Below are 12230 nucleotides of genomic sequence, written 5' to 3' on the forward strand. Positions count from 1 at the left end.
TCCTGAGTGAGGAAAAGCCCCGAGTGGAGTGCCGCACCATTCTCTCCTTCTGAGGAGTCATAAAGAGTAGATCATGTGTTCCCACGAGTTGCTGCAAGGGAAAGGAAAGGCGAATTACAGCAAATGCCTGGCTCGTTTGGCAATTACCTGTTGGATCCAAAGAACTAAGAGTCGATGAGATTTCGTTTTCACGCAGCAGATTGTGCACAAGGGACAAGTGGTCGGGACGCTAAATGGGCCATTGGTGACTGGTGTGCCTGCCGATCAGCAGGCCGGATCCCCGAGGCCGGGCTCCGTCTGCCGCAGGCCACACGTCCCCTGTCATCCAAGGACTGGGCCCTTCTCCTGGGAGATTTGTTTTGCCTGTGAAATGCAAATGTTCAAACGAAGCCAGATGGGCGGGAAGGAGCTCATCTTTCATCGTCTTTCCTCATCCGGTGATTCTGTCCATGTTCTGGTCTTAAAGGAGACCCGCCCTGCTCAGAATGGCCCAAACAGTCCAGAGACGTGCAGAGTTGCCTCTAACTCTCGGCTTGCTACACATGCCTCTCTGTAGATGGGAACCTGGCCACAGGGCCTTCAGAGTCCCCTTTTGGGGTATATGCTCACCAACTGGGAGATATTTGACCCTGACCCTCAAGAAAAAGGCTAATCTTCTTTTGTAACATGGCCTGATTTCAATATAAAGTGGACAATGGAGAGGTTAGCCCGTTAATGGCACCATTAATTTTAATACTGTTAATATAAAAAATATTCAAACCTGTGAAGTATTTTTGTGAGTTTATTTGAGCCAAACTGTCGACAATCGCCAGGAAGCAATATCTCAATGAATTGAGATGGTGCTCCATAGAATGGCGGCTTACATCTGTATTTATACATTGCAATCAAAGGAGGGGACGTAGGTGGGTTACATGAAATCCATTGGTGATAGATTAGGGAGGTGGGAGAAAGCAAAGCGGGGAAACCCCTGAGATTGGATAAAAAGTAAAATGATGGACACATACTTAAGGGGGTTCAGGAACATTCTATATATATAAAAGCCTAAGCCGCCAAATGACCTGTCGACCGGTCACTATAATGTGCACTGACCACCGGGGGACAGACGCTCCATGCACAAGATCAGGCTCCCTCCTGTCTGGATTGGGCCTTCAGGAATCGGGCCTGTGGGGATTGAGCCAAAACTGGCTCTCTGCCATCCCCCAAGGGGTCCCAGATTGCAAGAGGGCACAGGCCAGCCCGAGGGACCCCACTGATGCACAAATTCGTGCACCAGGCCTCTAGTTAATATGATAACAATGAAGGAATCTGTGGCATCTGTCCTGGTGCCCAGGTACATTAGTTTGTGCCCCAAGGGGTCCAGAAAAAAGGAAGTTATAAGTTACCCAGAATTTCAAGGGTATGTTATTATAGATGCAAAAAGACAGATAGGCTCAGTTAAGGTAAAGGTTGACCTTGTCAGTGAAGATACTGGCCTAGGATGTAACTACCCACCATAACTGCTTTTAGTTGAAGTTTAATTTCACATCATCCTTTGTGGTTACTTTAGGTCTTTGAGTTTGCAAGACCGCCATGCAGGCCTTCCCTGAGCTTGTCAGGTTAGCATGTGGCTGGCCCCTTCCGTCCACAGTACTATCTTACAGCTGGGACCTTTTTCACCATTCCCAAGGAAAATGGATGGAGGTCCCATATATCCAAGCCATTATGACTCTCAGGCGACCCTAAGCTATATAACCTAGAAAAATATACCCAAATAAAAAGAAACATTCCAAGAACGGGTGAATGGATTTGTCAGTCCTTTGCCAACATTTGGGCGGCCACCCAGTCCCTAAGGTATAGAAAATGACTGTCCTTGTTTCCAATGCAGTCTTCACAGAGCAATTCAATCCCACCAAATCCTTTTACCTTCCCCAGATCTCCAATATGCATCTCAAAAGACTTAAAAATAATTGGCTTTATGAAACCAAAGTCCTAGAACCTTTGAAATACAAATTTCTGGAAGGTGATATTTATCAAAAGGGAAAAAAACTTTAGCCACCTAAGCAAATCAATTTAACTTATTTTGATACCAGACAACAAAGGGGTTATCAATACTTGCGCCAATTAAGCAGACAAGATTGAATCATATTTAATTAAATGTCTTTCTTTTCCAATATTGCTGGCTGCATGGGAGAGCAGCAGGTCATCCACAAAAATCTGCTCTACTCTCCTTCCCTTCCCCCCCCCCCCCCAAACACACATAAGCCAGCTGCTTATATTGGGTAGAAGGACACAGAGTGCAGGGGAAGGAGGCAGAAGGAATATGAATGGGTTAATGGTTACAGGCAATGAGTGCTGGGGGTTGCAAAGGACAGGCCCCTGGGGACTCCATTGTTTGGGCAACAAGGTTGTTAATCTCTCTTTGATGGTAGGCAGTTCTCAGATAAGAAGAATGGACCAAATTTTGAGGTTAACTCCCAGGCCTATAGCTCCCAGCCAGGTCAGAATGTGTTTTCCTTAATCAGAACAAAACAATCATGGTTAACAGAGCATGATTAATATCTCTTATAACTATAACTGGTCCCCAATATTCTATTTCTCCCTCCTGCCCCTAACGATTTCAACTTTTTCTTTTTAAATTAGTAAATTTTAAAATTATTGAATATCTAGTTATTTTGAAATAACACAAAATACTGAAACACTGATAGCTATAAAAGTCTTAAGTCTGCCTGCTTTTGTTTTTTTATTGCAGAAAGTCTGTAAAGTGGATTTGAAGCTGCTGATGTAATGACTTGTGCTTTGTTGAAGGTGTATTTCTTAAAAGTGAGAATGTGTTTAGAATGTGTTCCTAAATGTCAATCTAAGGAATGCTGGTTGTCTACCTTTTTGGGTATCATTGGAAATTGAGGTTTCTAAAAGTTAAAGGTTTAAATTAAATTGAAAAAATTTGTATGGTTTTAATAATAGAAGGCATAAGATATAAAGATACATTTCTGCAGGACAAAAATTAAAATTGAGTTATTCAAGTGATGGTTATTTCTGAATGGGTAAAAGGTTTATAAAAATTGTAGAAAGATTTGTAGAAGGTTGTGAAGGTTGTAGAAGTTTTAAGAAAACCTTAGTCAGGCTCCAGTCCTCCTTCCCCAACCTGATTTCTCTCTGGTGACATTGCCTCTGGTGGGACCCAGAACTGTTTTCATTACACTCCCCCTGCTCATCGTCTGCGGGTGGGGCGGGGGGGGGGGGGGGGGGGGGGGACGACCTGTCAGCTGTGGGATAAATCCGTCAGCAAGACGCACCTTCAGCAAGATGATCTGGTCAATGTTGACATGCCCTGTGGACGTGGAGTCACCTGCCCACACCGTGTCCCCAGGTGACACCTGGATGACGAGGTTCGGTGAGTCAGGACCTGATCCCCGCTGAAGTCTGAAGGAACCCTTCTCTCTCGCTTGTTTGACTAACCTGTCAGCTGTGGGATAAATCCGTCAGCAAGACGCACCTTCAGCAAGATGATCTGGTCAATGTTGACATGCCCTGTGGACGTGGAGTCACCTGCCCACACCGTGTCCCCAGGTGACACCTGGATGACGAGGTTCGGTGAGTCAGGACCTGATCCCCGCTGAAGTCTGAAGGAACCCTTCTCTCTCGCTTGTTTGACTAGAGTTGACTCCCCTGCCTGAGTCGGGTTAAATCCCCTCCCAGGGTGTCTAGCCAATGTCCTGGCCATTGGTCAGGCCACCTTCAGGACATGGGGCAAACACATCCACAAACACACTTTCTCCTTGTATTTCTACACATTAATTTTGACAAACCCACTCTTGTCACGTCACTGGGGTTTCTGACTTTTCAGTGAGCCAAAGCCACCCACCCAGGCTCACCTCGTTTCTCCATCATTTCTGGGGAGCACCCGCCCAGGCCTCTCCTGTTGCTCAATTCCTGTCGACTGGAGCCCAGATGCCTTTGTTCCCACTGAGCATTCACATTGCAGTTTTCACTGAAGCATCAACAGGTCTTCCTGGGTGGTAATTAGGACCTGTCTCCCTTTTCCAGCCTCTTAAATTCATCCAAAGCCAATGAGAGAAGTCTTGTCTTTTCTATAAAAATGAGTACTTCAAATTATGTGTGTGGTCTTCATATATGTAGTCTTCATGTGTATGGTCCTTGTGTAATCTGTGCTTGTCTGTGTATTCTATGTGGAGTGTTTCCTGCCTCCAGATTGTGAGAAATGGCTTGCCTGTCAAATGACGGACTAGGAAACAGAAGCGAGGCGAAATGAGACTTTTAATAGCACTCTCAGAGCCAGCGCCCATTGTACAGGACCACCCGTGGGGCAGGGGACACAGCCTGTTTATTTAGTCCCTCCTCCGGTTCCTCATTGGCTGAGTACTATTAGGTCACCTGTTTCTTAATAGGTCACTCAGGTCTTGCTGTCTCCCATTGGGTTATTTAAAAAATGGGGTGGGGCCTTTTCTAGTGGCCTCCACCTCCCTTTGTCTAGGGCAGCGGTTCTCAACCTGTGGGTCGAGACCCCTTTGGGGGTCGAACGACCCTTTCACAGGGGTCACCTAAGACCATCGGAAAATACATATATAATTATATATTGTTTTTGTGATTAATCACTATGCTTTAATTATGTTCAGTTTGTAACAATGCAATTGGGGGTCACCACAACATGAGGAACTGTATTAAAGGGTCGCGGCATTAGGAAGGTTGAGAACCACTGGTCTAGGGGAATCATCCTGGGAAATGTGCTATCAGCCACGTGCACAGCTCTCATACCCTTCCCCACCCCCACATCCTGTTTGCTCTGGGGAAATTCAGTGACAGCCTGGCCACATGCTGTTTCTTTTCTATGAAGATAAATCAGAGGCATGTTTCTTACACGATGGCATTACACAGTATAATATTTTATTGGCCTAAAAAATTAAATATTTACATAGGTTAAACAGAATCCTGTGGTCTGTTTAATCATTTGATATTAAAACAGATTTAAGTTTGATTGATGTCTTTTAGAGTTATTAGCATAAAATGCGTGCTCGCTTCACCTAGATTTACAAAGAATTTATAATATGATCTTTTGGTTAAGTATATTTGACAACCTTCCCAAAATTAAAATTTTAAGAGATTTTTAACTAAAAAATGACTTCTTCCAATGGGCCCTGGAATATCTCAAGGATTTATTCTCTCTCCTAAGTTTCTTTTGAACTAATCAGGCCTATTTGATATGCTTGAAAAGTTATATGGGAACCTTTGTCAAACAAAAATTAATAATAATAACTATTCTATTTATGTACATATATTTTTATTAAAATGAATGTTCTAGAAATTTCAGTCTGCTCTAGAAAGGAACTTATAAAGATTCAAAGCCAAGCACAGAGAGGAAACTCTCAGGGGTATCAGATATCCAGTCAGCGACACTAGTAGGTCATTTTTTTAAAAAATATGTTTTTATTGACTTTAGGTGAAAGAGAGAGAGCTAGAGACATGGATGAGAGAGGAACATCGATGGGCTGCCTCCTGCATGCCCCATACCAGGGAATGAGCCTGAAATCGGGCACATGCCCTGACCGGGAATCGAACCAGTGACCTCCTGGTGCATGGGTCTACGCTCAACCACTGAACCACACCAGCTGGGCTGTAACCGTGTCATTCTAAGTTTTGTCATTTCTAGGCAGTCATTGTTTCGCTCTGATGCATTTGCAAATACAGTGGAGCCTTGACTTACGAGTTTAATTCGTTCCGTGACCGAGCTCATAACTCAAATTACTTGTATGTCAAATCATTAAAGTGAACGAGTGAGACACGTGATGCTGGGCTGATGTGGCATTCACTGTGACGTTTGCTGCGCCAACTAGCGGTGGGGTATCTGAAGCTGGCTGGTAACCCGAATTTTAGCTCGCAACTCAAAGCAAAAAATCGGCCGAGAGACGGCTCGTATCTCGAAAAACTCGTTAGTTGGGACACTCGTAAGTCAAGGCCCCACTGTATGTCACATCTTTGGGAAGGTTTGTGGAAAGGATGCTAACTTATTCTAAATTACAGGTCTCAAAGCAGGTCATCTCTTTGAATAAAGATTTATGGAACTCTAAGAAATAACTGGATTCATGTAAATACTGGCAAATAATCAAGACAAACAAAAATTAATTATATGAAACTAAGTGAATTGAGAATAATCATTATTCTTATGACTGTTCAAAATATTGCTGATTGTTAAAAAAAAAAAAAGTCTTTCTGTTTTCCAAATGTAAGGAAGCTTGTTTTTATTTCCCTAGAACAATTTGGTAATTATATCCTCAGAGCAATATTGAAGCATTTATATTTTTCTCCCTACATAATCTCTCCACCATTTGGCAACTCTCAATAAGTTAGCATTATTTTCATGGCAATATATTTATTTGCATAAATCCAATAAGACTCTGTTCTCTTCATAATAGGACACATAAAACCAGTTTCCAATTGTGGTTTTATGAACCAAGTTTTTGACTGGGATGTCAGGACCAAGAGAGCCACGCCTGAACTCTGGGTGTCACCAGAAAGATTGGAGGAGTTGAGACGGACTTTAATGCCAGGAGAGCCCTGGGGAGAAGCGGCCTGGTGCCTCGCTGGCCAGTGGTGCATGGCAGTCTTTCCAGGTACAGAACAAAGGTTGCTTTCCTGAGAGATGGCAAGGAGAGGACCCCAGACATTTGGGGGGGCCTCAAAAACTTGAGGGATCCACCCAAACCCTTGTAGGCTAAGCCAGATGGCAACTGCGAGGCTTGGCTTCTGCGCCCTGAGGGGCTGACTAAGGCTCAGTCTGACGATTCCTGGCGATGGACTTCCAGCAAAGCCACTTTGAAAAAGCCTACTTGATCCATCGCTGTTCTGGTTGTGGCCACATTAGAACCAGACCTACTCCCGTCTCTGACAAAAACGACTTTAGGGGGAAACTGTGTTTTGATGGAAATCACCCTGCCCAGTTGTGAATATTGGACTCTAGTGTGATTGGTGGTCTTCGAAGTTTACAGATTTTTTCCCTGTGAACGGAGCTGGTTCCTGACTTCTTGCCGTTGTCTTCAGCCCTCCACTCAGCTTCATTTCCCGCCCTCCTTTGACTTGGACTTACTGGAGCCACTGATGCAAGGCCAAGCACCCAGAACTCCCCTGGGCACATGAGGACGTCACCGAGACATCTCACCGGCGGATGAAGAGGACCTGGCAGGCGTCACTGCTTACATCCATCCCAGCCAAGACCCCGAAGTCTTGTCGGCGGACAGTGGGTTCCAATGTGCTGTGATCGCCGACCCTGGTTTTTGCTTCTGTTTCCATAGACACGCTCCTGATGAAACACCCGGCTGCTGTTCACACAATGCAGGCCCCACTCGGAAGCCCACCTGCACCAGCACCTCCTGAAGCAGCGGTCGCTAACCTTTCGGACCTCACGGACCACCAGTTGCCGACCGCTGTCCTCAAGCAGCTTCAACAATTTAGCTGAACTGACTTCCTTTCAGGACTAAATAATTGAGGCAATGAAATATGAGGCAACCTACCAACTTCGCTTCTGAAATGATACAACAATTCTATAAAAAAGCTACTTCAGGTTATTCCACCCAGCCTACCCGACTGTGGAACAATCAGCTAACAGCCCTCCATCCCAGTCTCGGATCCCACTCCCTGGTCCCCATAGATCAGGCGGGAGAGACTGCCACACCCCACAGGCAGAGACCACAGCCCTTGTCAGCAGGAAGCAGTTACAGAAGACAGACTGTCCTCCCTCATCACCCCTAAAAGATTTCAAGGATGGAAGTCTCTGATGGGGGGAATGAGACGGGCTAGTGAGCCAGGGCAGGTGGAACAGGGAAACTGAGGCAGAGAGCTGAACAAACTGCAGAGCAATGTACAGCAGATGCAGAAGGTCCCCTCCCTAGAGATGCCAGACAGCTAGGCCTCAGTTGTATTTCAGCTCCAGGACGGCACCTGGACCAGCTGTGATGCCTGACGACCCCCTGCCCTGACACTGACCCATTGGTGGAGACCACGGCCCTGAAGGAGCCCACCTGGAACACTGGTGACTGTTCTGCTGGAACCCTCCCCTCTGACCTCCCCTAAGATTCCCGCCTGCAAGAGAGAAAGAAAAGCCTCAAGACAAAGGACCAGGGCCTGCTCTCCCGCTGGGGGCAGCCCGCGCCGTCCCTTTCCCTCTTCCTCCCCCACCTCCTCCCCCAAAGGCATCTCCTAGCCCCAAAGGACCCACCGGGCTTGCAACCAGGGAGCCACGGGCAGCGACAGCTCACCCCAGGCTCACCCCTGACCTGACTCCAAGCCCCTGTGCTCTGACTTTCCCGAGAGCGAGGGCCTGGCCTGGCTCTCCCGTTGCTTCTTCTATGCTGGGCCCTTTCTTGTTTTACATCCTCAGCTTTGATTAATGTTCCCTCATGGCCACCTGGACTTGTGTGGTGACATTTTTCCTGCACGAAGTCAAGAACCCACATGGTACCAGCTGGCCCTGTCCGGTAACAAGGTGACATGTGTAAATGCTTTGTGACATTTGCTGAGGTTGATCAGGCCTTTGCAGGGCCCAGCCTGACCCAGGGGAAAATGCAGGCCTTTCAGGATGGCCATGAAGAGGCAGGGCATGTACCGTTCCCACCAGATGTTCTTACACAAAAAAACCTAGAAATGGCTTCATCTGCTTTCTAGAATAGGAGTCGGCAACCTCTTTTCGTAAAGGGTCAGGGAGGAAATATGTCAGGTTTACAGCTAATGGGTCCTGTAACAGGAAAGCGCCATAGATAGTGTGAGCCGTGAGCGTGGCCGTGTTCCCATGAAACGACAGACCGGGCAGGTGGATGGGTGCAGCAGCTGGATGGACACGGCCCTGGGCAGCCCCTACTGCAGGGTAAACGTAATTGCTTCTCGAAGGACAGCAGCCAGTGATTCAAAGGCTGCAATAACCGCAGCTTGCCTTCTACTCCACACCGCGTCCTCTCACCCTCCCTGCAGCCCATGCAGCAGAGGATGTGGTGGATTTTAGTCGCATAGAGCAGCGATTTCAGCCCTTTTCACCGCATGGCATCCATAGTTACTAAAATTCGGCAGCATACCAAAAATACATTTTTTTGCCAATCTACAGAATATTAGGTCTACTTTTGATTGATTCACATTGGATGGCTACTGTTGTGTGGCTGCTGTCATTCTGTTATTTGGTGATGTAAGGGGCTAGAGGTCAGTGCCCCTGACTAACTAGTCGGGTATTGCATGTTTTAACAATTCTCGTGGCACGCTGGTTGAGAATCGCTGACATAGAGGGTTTGTAGCCTAAATTTCAGAAGGCACTACTAACCATGATGGTCAGGTGATGGACAGAGGTAAAATCTGGTGGGCTAGGTTTGGTCAGCTATAGAAATGAGACAAAAAGGAAACTAAAACCCCATTTTGCACAGGAAAGCTAGATGGCCCAAGCCACAGAGAATTTATACAATGAGCTACTGATCCCCCGGCTCTCTGAGGAGTGTATGTGAAAAGTCCTAGAAAACCTGGAAGGCACAGTGAGAATTGGGAATTTTAACAACATCAAAAAACACACGCACATAAATATTCAACTGATCTTCAAAAGAAATATGACCTTAGAAACCACTGCAGGAAAACTCCCAGCCGGCCTGTGCACAGCCTGCTCTGTGCACAGGAAATGAATGTGTTTGAATTCAGCCCCTTCTCTGACTATTGGGAGGGAGAAGGCACGATGGTTTAATTAGATCCTTTAAAGTTAATCAATCAGCCAGTTGTTTTTAAAAATAACGGGGTTTTCAAACGAGTTCAGCTTCTGTTTTTCAGTTTCAGCCTGTGACTATTTGCACTTTGAAATGGGATCTGATGAAGGCCCGCCCGTGCCGGCAGGCCCCTGCCCCCCAGAGCTCTCGGGATAAAGACCAAACACATGACTGGTCTCCAAGTGGCGCTTGCCTGGCCCCCAGACCCTCTCCCCACGTCACCAGCACACGCCCCGGCTCTTTGAGCTCCACGCCCACTTCCCACGGCTCTGCCGCCATCACCGTCACCCTCGCTGCCCTCCTGGCCTCGTGAGTTCTGCTCATCCCAGTCACTTCCTCACCTGAGCCCCAGGCAACCTCACAGAACCTGCCGGAGCCTTCGAGCTCCCATGCTTGTCTGCCACGCCCGAGGGTGAGGGATAGTTAGGCCTGGCTCCCCCACTGCGCCATGAGCCCCCTCGCGAGCAGGAGATGCGCAGGACGTGGGCCGCGTTCCTGGGCTCCGCTCAGCACCTGGTGTGCAGGTAGGACCATGATAAGTGGGAATGAGGTGGTTAGCAGAAGAACACAGAATTCAAAATAGCCATGAGAGGCCCAAACAGAGGCTTTATTTCCAAGGAAGATCATGGACAAAACAGTGCCATTCAAACCAGCACAGGCTCCCGGGGCTGGCGGTTCCCAGGGCAGCCCCGGATCGCTCCGAGCCTTCCTCTGCGGGCCACAGTCAGCACTTCCAGCTCCTGGGCGTCTCGGCCCTGGGTTTGAGCTGCGGAGAAGATGGGGTCGGGTCCAATGCAACCAGGGACTCAACTCCAGGCCACTGCCCTTGCCGCTAACCCTCTGCTGTGTGCTCTGAGGGAGGAGCGGTGGCATACGTGGATTCACCCACTAAATGCCCCCTATGGAGCAAGACCACCCCCGTGGCGACCACCGCCATGAACTCACGGAAGCCAGTGGCTGTTCTTGGCTAAAGTCCGACCTGGAACAAGGAAAGTCAGGAAACTCCTGCTGGGGTCCTCTTGCCTCCCTCTGGGAGCAGCGGGCATCGTGGTCAGGCAGGTCGACGGGAGGCAGGGGGCGCTGAGACCCTGCACGGCACCTGCCCCTGGAGGGTGCTGCCCCGACTTCGCTTCCATCCACATTCGGACCCCCAACCCCTTTGGTTATTACATTCGCTTTTTAAAAATCTGGTTCTAGCGCCTTGTGCGTTGCAGGGCAGCCCAGGCGCTCCACAGCAGGGGGGCTTCTGGGAGCAGAGGCCGAGCTGGCGGCGTCCAGCTGCAGAGGCCTGGGAAAGCTGGCCTTGTCCTGCCCGCTCACTCTTCCTTTCAGCAGCGCATGTCCCATCTGCATGGCGCTGGGCTGACAATCCCCTCCCACGCGGGTCTGGGCAGGGCCCCTCTAGGTCTGATTGGCTTGTTTCCTCTGTTTATATTATAATCACCTGTATCGTCCATGTAACACAAAGTCACTGCCTCGCACGTCGCGGACGCCCCTCCCCCCCCTGCCCCCGGCCTGCCAGTCCCCGCCATGTCCCCCCAGGAAGCAGCCCCGAATCTTATCTTTATGTTCCCACTGTCGTCCCCAGGACGGGAGTGTGTCACCTTTCAGGTGGGGGCTCAGGTGACGGCTACCGAGCCGGCCTCTGCTGGAGCTCTAACACTCCGCCCGGGGCTGCGGGGTGAACTTCCACACACGTGGAGCGTGTGGTCTCACGGGATTCTTCCAGATGCCCGGCCTGCGTGTGTCGGAGCAGGGCCTGCCCGGTGCAGCGTGGCTCTCATCCTGGACACTGAACCTCAGGGAAGCCCCACATGTGAGACAGAAGACAGGAGAGGAGACCCTGGGGGAGGAGACCCTGACCCGGGAACATTAATGGCAATTTGCATCCCTATGGATTCCACTTGGCAGAAATGGGTTCTGCAGGCGCCTGCCCCATTGGGTGAGCTTCTGGCGCCCTCCAGTGGACACCTTGTGGAATTGCTCTCATCGCCTATGAGCACTAGGCCCTTCTCCTCTGGGCGCTCCTTTCAATAATGAATATTCTGTGCTCCCTTCACTGCTGAGTGGACTGTAGCTACCTGTGAACAGAATTCCAAAATGGACATCAAACCAGAGTTGTAATATGAAGTAAAAAATCCAAAGGAACTCATTTTAAAATAAAATTAAAATAAGAAATTAATGAAGTACATATATCCATAAACACATATATAACCAATCAATCCATATGTAAGTATATCTATACTAGAGGCCCGGTGCACAAAAATTTGTGCACTCGGGGGGGGCGGGGAGGGGGGTCCCTCAGCCCGGCCTGTGCCCTCTCCCAGTCTGGGACCTCTCGGGAGATAACGACCTGCTGGCTTAGGCCTGCTCCTGGGTGGCAGAGGGCAGGCCCAATCCCTAGGTGCAGCCCCTGGTCGGGCTCAGAGCAGGGCCGATTGAGGAGTTGGGGCGCCGCCCCTTGTCATGCACAGAGCAGGGCGGATTGGGAGGTTGTGATGCCAC

Source organism: Myotis brandtii, unplaced genomic scaffold (genome assembly GCF_000412655.1).
Source record: "Myotis brandtii unplaced genomic scaffold, ASM41265v1 scaffold64, whole genome shotgun sequence".
Classification (NCBI taxonomy): Eukaryota; Metazoa; Chordata; class Mammalia; order Chiroptera; family Vespertilionidae; genus Myotis; species Myotis brandtii.